Source organism: Schistocerca piceifrons, chromosome 2, assembly GCF_021461385.2.
Source record: "Schistocerca piceifrons isolate TAMUIC-IGC-003096 chromosome 2, iqSchPice1.1, whole genome shotgun sequence".
Taxonomy (NCBI): domain Eukaryota; kingdom Metazoa; phylum Arthropoda; class Insecta; order Orthoptera; family Acrididae; genus Schistocerca; species Schistocerca piceifrons.
The window spans coordinates 221,681,506-221,694,926 of record NC_060139.1 but is presented as its reverse complement, the minus strand read 5'-3'; the positions used below and the strand labels follow the sequence as shown (position 1 = coordinate 221,694,926).

The 13,421-nt window shown below is 43.1% G+C and overlaps 1 long non-coding RNA gene across 1 annotated transcript in view; it reads left to right on the top strand.

Annotated features, from left to right (window-relative positions):
• The window catches only part of LOC124776999, a 765,947-nt gene that overhangs the window by 502,601 nt on the left and 249,925 nt on the right, over positions 1–13,421 (top strand). The window lies entirely within an intron of this gene.

Genomic DNA, 13,421 nt, shown 5'->3' with positions numbered 1-13,421 from the left:
AATTAATCTGGAGCGCAGACTCGGCGGGATCACTCCCTCCCCGGCAGCCGCTGGCGTCTGGTCCGCGCGCTGGAACCGGGGAAAACGAAAGATACCTGAAAAACGACAGCGAGAGTGTGGAAGAAAGAACCGATAATACAACGGAGGAGAACTCCCACCGCGCACAATGCATCAACTACCAAAGCTTCTTCTTATCAATAAGTAGGGGCATTGCCATGAGGGATCAAACTTTTGTAAGTGTGAAAATAGAGGAAGTGTATGAGGACACTGAAAGTGTAATTCAGTATGTAGAGAAAGATGAATAATAATCATGGCTCGCTGGAACGATGTAGTAGGGATAGAAAAGAAGCGAGGAGAATATGAAGTCGGAATGGAAAAAGAGAAAGACTAACTAGTAAGTTATGTCATAAAGTTCAGCTGCTTGTAATCCTCTGCGCCTGCTACGTAATTAGTGACTTTAGAGGACGTAATAAATTCGTATAATCAGTTACGCTGTCTAACTGATTACGCAAATTTGTTATGTCCTTGAAAGAAATTCCAGCTAGTAATAGCAATTACGCTCTACAGAAATCACAAGACGAGGACCTTTTCTTTTGTATCATCGGTCTTGTAACTGGTTTCATGCCTCCCGGCAGGCACGAATTTTCAGCTGTTCCATCGTCCTCATCTAAGGGTTCTATCTTGCAATCCCCTCTTGCTTTTCGATATATTTCTCTCCTCTCCGATTCTGCAGAGAACTTCTCCTCTTTTTATTATTCCATCTAATTTTCAAACTCCGTCTAAACTAATACGTCAAAGATCTGCTTCAGTTGCGAAAAGTTGCTGGTCTTTACCCAGGTTTCAGCTAGAGTAATCTACCCTTCTTCAGAGGCATAAAATAAACTAATACATGCCAGAATAAGGTACGGTCAAACATAAAATGGTTCAAATGGCTCTGAGCACTATGGGACTTAACTTCTCAGGTCATCATTCCCCTAGAACTTAGAACTACTTAAACCTAACTAGCCTAAGGACATCACACACATCAATGCCCGAGGCAGGATTCGAACCTGCGACCGTAGCGGTTGCGCGGTTCCAGACTGTAGCGCCCAGAACCTCGGCCACCACGGCCGGCGGTCAAACATAAAAAGCTGAAGTATCGTGGTGCCATATCAAGCTACATTACTTAGCTAGATTACTCTAGCTGAAACCTGGGTAAAGACGAGTAACTTTTTGCAACTGAGGCGGATCTTTGGCGTATTAATTTATCACAGTTGCTGACAGGGCAGCAGCATGTTAAAAATTCCGCCTATATCACCTCATCTCAAACTCTTCGATTCTCTTCTTTTCGGTTTTCCCACAGTCCATAATCGAACTACAGCACAACGGTGTACTCCAAACGTACATCCTCACTAAACTTTTGATACTAGTAGATTTTTCTTGGCGAGAAACGCACTCCTTTCGTGTGCAAGTGTGCTCTTTTGTCCTCCTTGCTTCGTTCGTCATGTGTTATTATGCTTCCGAGGTAGCAGAGATCCTTCACTTGGTCTGTTCCTTGCTTCCCAGCTTTGATGGTAAGTTTCTCACCAACCTCATTTGTGCTACTCCTCATTCCTTTCCTTTCACTTAGGTTTACCCTCAATCCATATTCTGCTCTCATTAGACTGTTCATTCCATTCAGTATGCGCGGTAATACTTTCTCGCTTTCACTGAAGATACCAAAGTCATCAGTGAATCTTATGATTCATATCCTTTCACCTTTAACTTTAGTCCCATTCATCCTCTATTTCTATCATTGCTTCACCGATGTGGAGATTGAGCAGTAGTGACGGAAGAATGCATCCATTGTTATACCCTTTTAATCAGAGCACTTCGATATTTGTCTTCCATTCTTATTTTTCCGTCTTGTTTCTTGAAGATATTACATATTACCCGTCCTTCTCTATAGCTTACACCAATTTTCGAGAGAATTTCGAACATCTTATACCATTTTATATTGTCTGACGCTTTTTTATGTCTATAAACCATATGAACGTGCCAGAATGAGATTTCCACACTGCAGCGGAGTGTGCGCTGATATGAAACTTCCTGGCAGATTAAAACTGTGTGCCCGACCGAGACTCGAAGTCGGGACCTTTGCCTTTCGCAGGCAAGTGCTCTTCCAACTGAGCTACCGAAGCACGACTCACGCCCGGTACTCACAGCTTTACTTCTGCCAGTATCTCGTCTCCTACCTTCCAAACTTTACAGAAGCTCTCCTGCGAACCTTGCGGAACTAGCACTCCTGGAAACATCCCCCAGGCTGTGGCTAAGCCATGTCTCCGCTATATCCTTTCTTTCAGGAGTGCTAGTTCTGCAAGGTTCGCAGGAGAGCTTCTGTAGATTTTGGAAGGTAGGAGACGAGATACTGGCAGAAGTAAAGCTGTGAGTACCGGGCGTGAGTCGTGCTTCGGTAGCTCAGTTGGAAGAGCACTTGCCTGCGAAAGGCAAAGGTCCCGAGTTCAAGTCTCGGTCGGGCACACAGTTTTAATCTGCCAGGAAGTTTCATATGAACATGTTTTATATTTCGTATGTCTTACTTCTGCTATCAAGTGCAGCGTCGGAGCTATCTTTCTGGTGGCTACACTTTTTGTAAAGCCAAACTGAAAGTCATATAACAGATCCTCAGTTTTCTTTTCCATTCTTTTGTATATTATTTTTGTCAGCGTTTTGGGTGCCTGAGTTGTTAAGCTGACTGTGCTATAGTTCTCGCAGTTACGTGTGCTTGCTGTCGTTCTGATGCTGTGAATGATAATTTTTCCGGAAGTCACATAAACTCTTATAGATTCTACACATCAGTTTTAATATTCCTTTGGTTGCCATTTTCACAACTGATTTTAGAAATTACGAAGGAATGTTATCAAAGCATTCTGCTTATTTGATTGCAAGTCTTCCAGCGTTGTGTTATTCGCTGGTTCCAATTCTTGATCCCCTACATCTTCTATATTACGTCCATTTCTTCTATTGTCACGTGATCAGACAGTACCTATCCCTCTTGTTGTTGTTGTTGTGGTCTTCAGTCCAAAGAGTGGTTTGGTACCGCTCTCCATGCTACTCAATCCTGTGCAAGCCTCTTCGTCTCCGAGTAACTACTGTAACCTATATTCTTCTGAAACTGCTTAGTGTATTCATCTCTTGATCTCGCTCTTCTCTTTTTACTCTCCACGCTTCCCTCCAGTACCAAATTGAGGAATCACTTGATGCCCCAGAACGTGTCCTACCAAGCGATCCCTTCTTCTAGTCAAGTTGTCCAACAAGTTCCTATTCTAACCAGTTCTACTCAGTACCTCCTCGTTAGTTACATGATTTACCCATCTACTCTTCAGCATTCTTCTGTAGCACCATATTTCAAAATCTTCTATTCTCTTATTGTCTAAATGTTTATCGTCCATGTTTGACGTCCATACATGGCTGCACTCCATACAAATACCTTCAGAAAAGGCTTCCTGACACTCTATACTCTTCGTTAACAAATGTGTCTTCTTCAGAAACGCTTTCCTTGCCATCGCCAGTCTACATTTTATATGCTCTCTATTTCGACCATCCTCAGTTATTTGACCGTCCAAAAAGCAAAACTTATCTACTACATTAAGTGTCTCATTTCCTAATCTAATTCCCTCAGCATCACCTGGTTTAATTCGACTATATTCCATTATCCTCGTTTTGCTTTTTTGATGTTCATCTTATAGCCTTCTTTCAAAACACTGTCCATTCTGTTCAACTCTTCTTCCAAGTCCTTTGCTGTATCTGACAGAATTTCAATGTCATCGGAAAACCTCAATGTTTTTATTTCTTCTCCCTGGATTTTATTTCCTACGCCAAATTTTTCTTTGGTTCTCTTTACTGTTTGTTCAGTGTACAGATTGAATAACATCGGGGATAGGCTACAACCCTGTCTTACTCCCTTTTCAACCATTACCTTCCTTTCGTGCCCCTCGACTCTTATAACTGCCTTCTGTACAAACTGTAAATAGCCTTTCGCTCCCTGTATTTTACTCCTGCCACCTTTAGAATTTGAGAGAGAGTATTCCAGTCAACATTGTCAAAAGCTTTTTCTAAGTCTACAAATGCTATAAACGTAAGTTTGCCTTTCCTTTACGTAGCTTCTAAGATAGGTCGTAGGGTCAGTACTGCCTCAAGTGTTCCTACATTTCTACAGAATTCAAATGTAATATTTCCACCTATTGGCTCTCTTTGCGTTTGACAAGGAGTTTCTCCTGCACGTTTAATGTTGACACCTTTGTTTTTAGTTTCACAACAGCAGGTTGCTTTGACTTTCCTATATGCTGAATCATTCCTTCCATCGATCGTTTTCTTTCCATCTATGCTTCTCAGCACTTTTCATTTATTTCATTCTCATTCATTTCATTCATATTCCCGAAGTTGCTTAATATGTTTGTACTTCCTTCTTTCATCGATAAATTATTACTGCTGTTAACCAAGCTTTTCATTGCCTTCTGCCTCCTCCTCATGCCATTGGTCACTGTTTATTCTTCCGCCACATAGTAGCAGCTTCACGTCCCAGGGGCCAGAGAGTACCCCAGACTTCTTTGTACTTACATTTCTCGGTTCAGTTTCTGTGACTGTCCTTTTTAAAGATGTTTATTTCTTTTCAATTAAATTGGCTTTGATGATATCCATTATCGCAATACCTGCAGCCCTACAGAACTGCAAACGCATCTCATTATTCCTTAGTCCTGCAGTATCCCATTTCTTTCCACAATAATTATTCTGGGGTGTCCGCCCCTGGTAGCTGAGTGGTCAGCGCGACGGAATATCATGCCTGACGGCCCGGGTTCGATTGTCGCTGGGTCGGAGATTTTCTCCGCTCAGGGACTGGGTGTTGTGTTGTCCTTATCATCATCATTTCATCTCCATCGCCACGGAAGTCGCCCAAGTGGCGCCAACTTGAGAGACTTGCACCAGGCGAACCGTCTACCCGACGGGAGGCCCCAGCCACACGGCATTTCCATTTCCATTCTGGGATGATTCCCTGAAACTTTAGTCCATCCTTCATCATTACTAAATTGTGACCTGATTCTATATCTTCCTGGTGCATCCAACAATCTGTTTTCAGAAAATCTGTCTGGCCATGCTTCCAGGTCTTTTCCAGATAGGTTTCAGTATTGTACCTGTGGTCTAGCAATAGCTTGCCTGACTAGTAATCAAGAAGACTTGGCCTCCGTGTTTGGACCTAGCCACTTCATAGTGTTAAAAAATATCATCGGCAGTGGCGGCCGAAGATATTCGGCATAAGGAGTCGCCTTCGTTCTGCCAACGGCCTTATCAAGGAGAGCGGAGGTGGAGAGAGAAGTACAATGGTACTCTCTAGCTCTTATGATGAGAAACTGCCACTTTAAGGCGGAATAATCAACAAATTGCGTTGGGATGCATTAAAATATTCATTGGGTATACAGAAGACATGTGACGCGTAATTGAGAAAGTGTCATGACTTGGTCCAAATTTTAAAAAAGCTGAATGATCAACAGAAGGATAATTTTCAAAGAGTTGGAGTGTAGAATGGCAGAAGCTGTAAATTCTGAAAAGGGTAATATCGAAGTCAGTCCCCACGGGGCAAAGAAAATGTAGGATATGTTGGATAATAATCAGAATGGCTTGAGGCGAGGCGTAGACAATAGATACGTAATTCTGGCGTTTCACTGATAATGGAAGAAAGTCTTCTGAAGAAACACGATACATTCATAGGATTTATCGACGAAACAAAAGCGTTCGACAGTGCAAAATGGTACAAGATTTTGGAAATTCTCAGGAAAATTACGTAAGCTACAGGAAACGACGGTCTTTGTACTATATGTGAAAGGACTAAGAGGAAAAAATGAGAATGGAAGATCGATATTTGCTCGGATTAAAACGTAAGAAAGATAGGAATACATTCATTTGCTACTACTGTTTAATCTGTACATCGAAGAAACGATGACGGACATAAAATAAATATTCAGGAGTGGGTTTAAAAATCCCTGTGCAAGGATATCAGTCGTAATATGCACTGATGACACTGTTATCATTGGTGAAACAGAAGAAGAATCACCGGACCTGCTGAATGGACTGAACAGTCTGTTGAACACAACACAACTATTGAGAATTACTCTTGAAAACAGTCTTGATCACGATTTATTTAACAAGGTGACCGGTGTCGACCACTACTGTGGTCATCTTCAGACCATTGAGTAGGAACCTCTTTCTGTTGGAGAATCACTACTGTGATTCTCCAACAGAAAGAGGTTCCTACTCAATGGTCTGAAGATGACCACAGTAGTGGTCGATACCGGTCACCTTGTTAAATAAATCGTGATCAAGACTGTTTTTAAGAGTAATTATTTATAAGACATTTGATCACTGCTGTTCCCATAATGCATTCAAAAATAATACACATATTGAGGGTAAACCGCAGAAAGGCGAAAGTAAAGAGGACCAGTAGAAATCAGATTAGCGATAAACTTAACGTCATAATTGGGGACGACGAAGTAGACAATGAGAAGGAATTCTGCTACCTTGGGAGCAAAACAACATGAAGGGAGCAGACATAAAAAGCAGACTAGCGCAGGCTTTCCTGGACATAATAATCCTTAATTTGAAGAAGAAATGTATGACGATATACGTTGGAGCAGGCAAGTAAATGATGGAGAAGTGGAATAGTAGATAGTCGAAGCGTTTGAGAATCAGCTAGAAGAGGAACAGATGGTAAATACTGACAAGAAGAAGGGGCAGGGCGGTACAACATAAGTGATAACATCAAGAAATAGCTTCCATGTTACTTGCTTCTGCTGTATGGGATAAAGACTGTAGGTGATTGAAATATCTCCAACAAATAAGGGTTTGACACAAGAGAGCATTTCGTTATCGGCTGCTTCTAGGCTGTCAAAAGACTAATGACCTAAAGAAAAGACTCTGAATGGTTCAAATGGCCCTGAGCACTATGGAACTCAACATCTGAGGTCATCAGTCCCCTAGAACTTAGAACTACTTAAACCTAACTAACCTAAGGGCAGCACACATATCCATGCCCGAGTCAGGATTCGAACCTGCGACCGTAGCGGTCGCGCGGTTCCAGACTGAAGCGCCTAGAACAGCTCGGTCACACCGGCCGGCGAAAAGACGCTGAACGTACCACATTTATCACTTTGTATAACTACAGTAATTAGTACGTCAGACGTTAAAGTAGACCTGAAAACCACCTGCAATAAAGCAAAACTAAAGTGTAAATACGTTATCGAGTAGAGAATGTTGGAAATCAGCAATGAATTCAGAGAACCAGATGACTAGTTTTTACATTGAGGGTAGTTGGAGGCAATGACATGCCTCACAGCAGAAGAAATCAACACAAGAATAGAAGTGTTATTCGAAATGGTAGTTGCACAATAGAAAGAAATTGCCTCCATGCATCTTTTAAGCAATTTATTATGGTCTCGGAATCACAGGGCAAAAAAGTGCTTGAAACAGATCTTCCTAAGCCTCTATTTAAAAATGCTTTTTCTCTTGCTTTTGGATAACCCCATACTAACTACACTTAATTTTGAATTACTATGTGTGATGCGATTTTTTTTTCCAGCTAGAATTCTTAACATTGCAGCGCAACGTGTACTATTAGGGTACTGTTTCTTGGTGTAACTTTAGGTCAAGAGCTGGAAATCGTATTATCGTTTCGACCACTTCGCTGAGACCTTCTTCTTTATATTACCATAGCCATGCTTAGCCTAGGACTGTCAAAGATCAGTGTCGTGTTCACTTATAAAACAGTGTTTTTCCACGCCTTTTCTCAAGAAGTGGAGTTGTTAACGTGTAATGTTTCCATCCACCATTGGGTCATTGTCATTTTGATGATGACGGAAGCAAGAAACCCACTGCCAGCACATCGCCTATTCCGCTCGAGTAACACAAAGGGCGCCACCGAGCCGAAGGTCCCCATCTGAAGGGCGAATCACCTCCAAAAGCCTCACATGCCCTCCTCACTTCAAGAGACAGTGCGCAGAGGTTTGGTATTTATTCCAGGACGTTGGCGCAAAGTCTGGTGATCAGGAACTTCGCGCAACCACCCCTCCTCCTCTTCGCCGGTAAGGAAAAGGAAAAGTAGCCAATAGCGTGCGGCGTACGCAGGTGGTCACCCATCCAACTATCGGCTACGCCCGACTTTGCTTAACTTCTGTGATATGAAGGAAACCGGTATATTCAACAAGGCAAAGCAGTAAGCTTATGTAGTGGTAACAGGCAGCCGAACTATGATTTCCTTGACGCAGAGGTGGCTTCCTGGTAGTTCTTGGTATCCCTCGCTCACAGTGGCTGCGTAGTTACTTCCTTCTTGACGGCGGGAAGCCACGGAGCTGGAAACCTATACCCTTCATCGTAATTGAAATTACTCCCGTTCTTAGAAATCTCCACCGCTTCTCAGGCTTTCCAGTGTAAACGATATTTTTTTCTTTCGCTAGCATTCGTACGTTATTGAAATCTATGTCTTGGGCGCAGTTCTCCTGAGTTTCTGCTATTACAGATTTCACGCTTCATTTTAAACGCTTGTGTGATTCGTTACGTAGCATTTCCAGATTCACCTACTTTTACTTTACCACAGCCACACGATACTTCATAGACCCTTGCAGCGTGGAAGGGATCAGGTGCGTACATTTTGCACCGGAAAAAGTTTTTATTTAGTCACTTTCTTCTCTGTCTGTCTGTTTGGTGTAAATTTTTCAACTGATTTTGAACTATCTTCCCGATGAGCTGGAGACTTGAAATTTTTAATATACTCGTAGCTCTGAACTGGACAACAGTGAAATATTGGACAACAGTGCAATATTAACTAGCATTCTTGTCTGGTGTGTGATGGAGGGTACTTTGTGTACCACTGCCATTTTTTCCCTTTCCTGTTCCAGTCGCTCATTGTTCGCGGGAAGAACGATTATTGGTAAGCCCCCGCATGATCTCGAATTTCTCTAATGTTTACCACCACGGTCTCTTAGTGAGGTATCCGTAGGATAAAGGAGTGTATTGGTTGACTCAAGTGAAGAGAATCTGAAACAAATCTGAAAATTACACATGTGTCTGTTGAACCCTCATCAACAGGTTTGAAATCGATTTAAAAATTTCACACACATAAACCTAAAAGGCAGAGAACAATTAATTCAATAAAAATAAATTTTTAAGATAACACATGTTTCAAATCGGTTGAAAAAATTCACACACACAAACCTAAATTTATTAAAATAAAAATAAATTTTTAATATAACACGTTTTAAATCAGTGAAAAAGTATAAAATAATTTCACCTAGCCCAATATACACACATAAAAAAGTTTTGCATCTCCTCGGTTCCGAGAGTTCCAGAACATGTACATAAAATTGGAATAGAGATCAACATAAACATCATTTCTGCCCTTTTTATTGCTCATGAAAACTACACATTGCATGTTGTTCCACATACAGCGATAACTTCAGAGGTGGTGGGCCAGATTGCTGTACACACGGGTACCTCTAATGCACAATAGCACGTCCTCTTGCATTGACGCATGCCTATATTCGTCGTGGCATACTATCCACAAGTTCATCAAGGCGCTGTTGATCCAGATTGTCCCACTTCTCAACGGCGATTCGGCGTAGAGCCCTCAGAGTAATTGGTGGGTCACATCGTCCATTATTGTTCTATAGGGTTCACGCACGGAGAACATGTCGTTGTCCTGGATAAAGTCACTCACAAGATGTGCACGATGGTAGCGTGAATTATCGTCTATGAAGACGAATGCCTCCCCATTATGCTGCCGAGATGGTTGCACTATCGGTCGGTAGATACCATTCACGTATCGTACAGCCGTTACGGCGCCTTCCACGACCACCAGCGGCGTACGTTGGCCCCACATAACACCACCTCAAAAAAACAGGGAATCTCCACCCTGCTGCGTTTTCTGGAAACAGTGTGTCTAAGGCGTTCAGCCTGACCGGATTGACTCCAAACACTTCTCCAACGATTGTTGAAGGCATATGCGACACTCATCGGTGAAGAGAACGTGATGCCAATCTTGAGCGGTCCATTCGGCACGTTGTTGGGCCCATTTGTTCCGGGCTGCATGGTGCCGTGGTTGCAAAAATAGACCTCAACATGGACATTGGGAGTGAAGCTGTGCATCATGCAGTCAATTGCGCACAGTTTGAGTCGTAACACGACGTCCTGTGGCTGCACGAAAAGCATTATTCAAGATGGTGGCGTTGCTGTCAGGGTTTTTCCTAGCCATAATCGGTTGGTAGCGGTCACCCACTGCAGTAGTAGCCCCAGGGCGGCCTGAGCGAGGCATGTTTCGTCAGTTCCTGTCTCTCTGTCTCTCCATGTCCGAACAACATCGCTTTGGTTCACTCAGAGACGCCTGGTCACTTCCCTTGTTGAGAGCCCTTCCTGGCACAAAGTAACAATGCGGACGCGATCGAACCGCGCGCGGAATTGACCGTCTACAGACTACACGGACAGTGAACCTCATTCCTGGTGGACTGAGTGGAACTGATCGGCTGTCAGACCCCGTCCGTCTAATGGGCGCTGCATGGTTGTTTGCATCTTTGGACGTGTTTAGTCACATCTCTGAACACTCAAAGGGACTGTGTCTGTGATTCAGTATCCACAGGCAACGTGTATCTTCAGGAGGTTCTGGGATCTGCGGTGATGCAAATCTTTTTTTGATGTGTGTCGATTCCTAATTCCATACAGATAGTTCTGAAAATTTGTGATTGTGAATTTTTAGCAGCTATGACAATACGTATAAGATTTGCAACCAAAAAAACGTGGGGCGCATACAGTACACAACTAATGTATAAACAGTTCACTTGCTAACTGTTATTTGTACGTGGGGCCCACGTTTTTCCACATAAATCTTACAGCTATTTTCAGAGATCTTAAAAATTCACAATCACAAATTTTTAGAGCTATCCACGTGAGGTTAGGTATGTGTATGGAACTACGAGAAAGTATTTTGTAGATTATAGTCCGACTGAAAACGGTGTTATTTAAATATTTATTTTTATTTAAATGATTGTTTTGTTTTTTTCTGAATGAAGGGTATCTCTTTAATACTATTTTTAGATAAAATTTTGCCAAAGTAGTCAGTATAGAAACTTACGTAAAAATTCTCCTATTGGAGCAAAAAAAGGACGAAAATGTTTCTTTTTAAATTTTTTAAACTGAAAAGTTGGGTGCTAGCCGCCTCATTTTACCTTCCTCAACACTTTCAAATATTTTTTCGAAAAATTTTGGCATGTGAACATATTCGTGCTCTTTATAACGTGCAAATTATGTTTCACCCCCACAACCTCCTCTAACTGTAACTGTCTCACACTCACTAGTCCATTGCTGTTAAGTCGCTCTTACCCATACATCACCACTTCTTCATTCTTTCTCACTCATTGTGCCCAGTTGATTGTAATTATCTCTTTGTATCTCTCTGTAACTGCCACTGTCTCCTGTCTCACAGCGACACACTCCTTCGTCCTGTCCTACTGTTTCCTCTCACAGTCACTGTCTCTCTTGCTCCCTCTTACTGCTGCTGTCTCATTCATTCCTTCACTACGTTCCCTACGTCTCCTCTGTCACTCTATGTCTCTTCAACATTGTCACTGTAATAGACACTGTCTCTCATTATTACTGGATCCCACTCACTTCCACTTTCTACTAATCTCTTCTCTTTCTTCCTCTCCCACAGGCACTGTTTCCTTCACTCTTATCGCAGCACTGTTCCATCACTGTCAACTGTGTTCCACTGCCACTCTGTCCCCTCCTTTCTCTCACACTGACATTGTCTTCTTAACTCTGTCTACATCACAGCCACTGTCTACTGTCTTTCAGTATTTATTAATTTTCCGTCACTTTCCTACTGTCACTGTCTCCCCTTTATCAGGATAAAAAAGCGCGAATGTGTTCGCATCTCGATATTTTTGGGGATATTTTTGAGAGTGTTGCGGAAGGCAGAATGAGGTCACAATATTATGAGAAGTAAGTTGCTACTCATCATATAGCGGATATGTTGAGTCACAGGTAGGCACAACAAAAAGACTGTCACAAACAAAGCTTTCAGCCAGTAAGGCCTTCGTCAGAAATAGACCACACACACACACACACACACACACACACACACACACACACACACTCAGGCAAATGCAACTCACACACACATAACTGCAGTTTCAGGCAATTGAAGCCACACTGCGAGCAACAGCACCAGTGCATGATGGGAGTGGCGACTGGGTGGTGGTAAGGAGGAGACTGGGGCAGGAAGGGCGAGGGATAGTAGGGTAGGGGTGGCAGACAGTGAAGTGCTGATGGGGAGCGTGGAGGGACGAGGTGGAGAGACAGTAGGGCAGCTATGTGCATGTTCAGTCTGAAGGTTAGACAGAGGGCAGGAGAGAGGCGGTAGTGATGGGGGGGGGGGGGGAGGTAGGAGCAAAAAGGAGAGAAGTAAAAAGACTGGGTGCGAAGTTGGAATAAAGGCTGTGTGGTGCTGGAATGGGAATGGGAAGGGGTCGGATGGGTGAGGAAATTGGCTAACGAAGGTTGAGGTGAGGGGGGTTATGGGAACATAGGATGTATTGCAGGGGAAGTTCCCACTTGCGCAATTCAGAAAAACTGGTGCTGGTGAGAAGGAGCCATATGGCACAGGCTGTGATGCAGTCTCTGAAATGAAGGATGTCACATTCGGCAGCATGCTCAGCAATAGGGTGATCCACTTGTTACTTGGCCACAATTTGCCAGGGGCCATTCATGCGGAGAGGCAGATTGTTGGTTGCCATCCCACATAGAATGCAGCACAGTGGTTGCGTCTTAGTTCGTAAATCACACGACTGGTTTCCCTGCATTTAATGGGATAGGTGACGTTTGTGACCAGATTGGAGTAGATGGTGGTGGGAGGATGTATGGGACAGGTCTTGCATCTATATCACAGGGGTATGAGCCATGAGGTAAGGGTTTGGGAGCAGGGGTTGTGTAGGGATGGATGAGTATATTGTGTAGGTTCAGTGGATGGAGGAATACCACTGTGAGAGGGGTGGGGAGGATAGTGGACAGGACATTTCTGAGCAACTGAATTTCATTCTCTCGTCATGCCCTGAAATGAGAAAAGATCTCAGAAAAGTCTCATTTTTATGTGCAGCGTTTTGGAAGGTATTGGTACCTCATCCTCTCACATGCATACCTATGTTACAATCCTCGTCCTTCCTATGAGCTGAATTAATTCTATTTTCGGACATGTCCGAAAGAACAGATACTAACATAGTATATATATAGTTAAGGCTCACCGGCCACTTGACCATCTTCTTCTTCTGTGCGAATGCACAAACAGTGCCCGAACTCTTACGGGAATCGGCAACGCGCCGAGAGTAATGTGTGTAATGGGCGGGGGCACTACGAATGTAGTGCGGGAT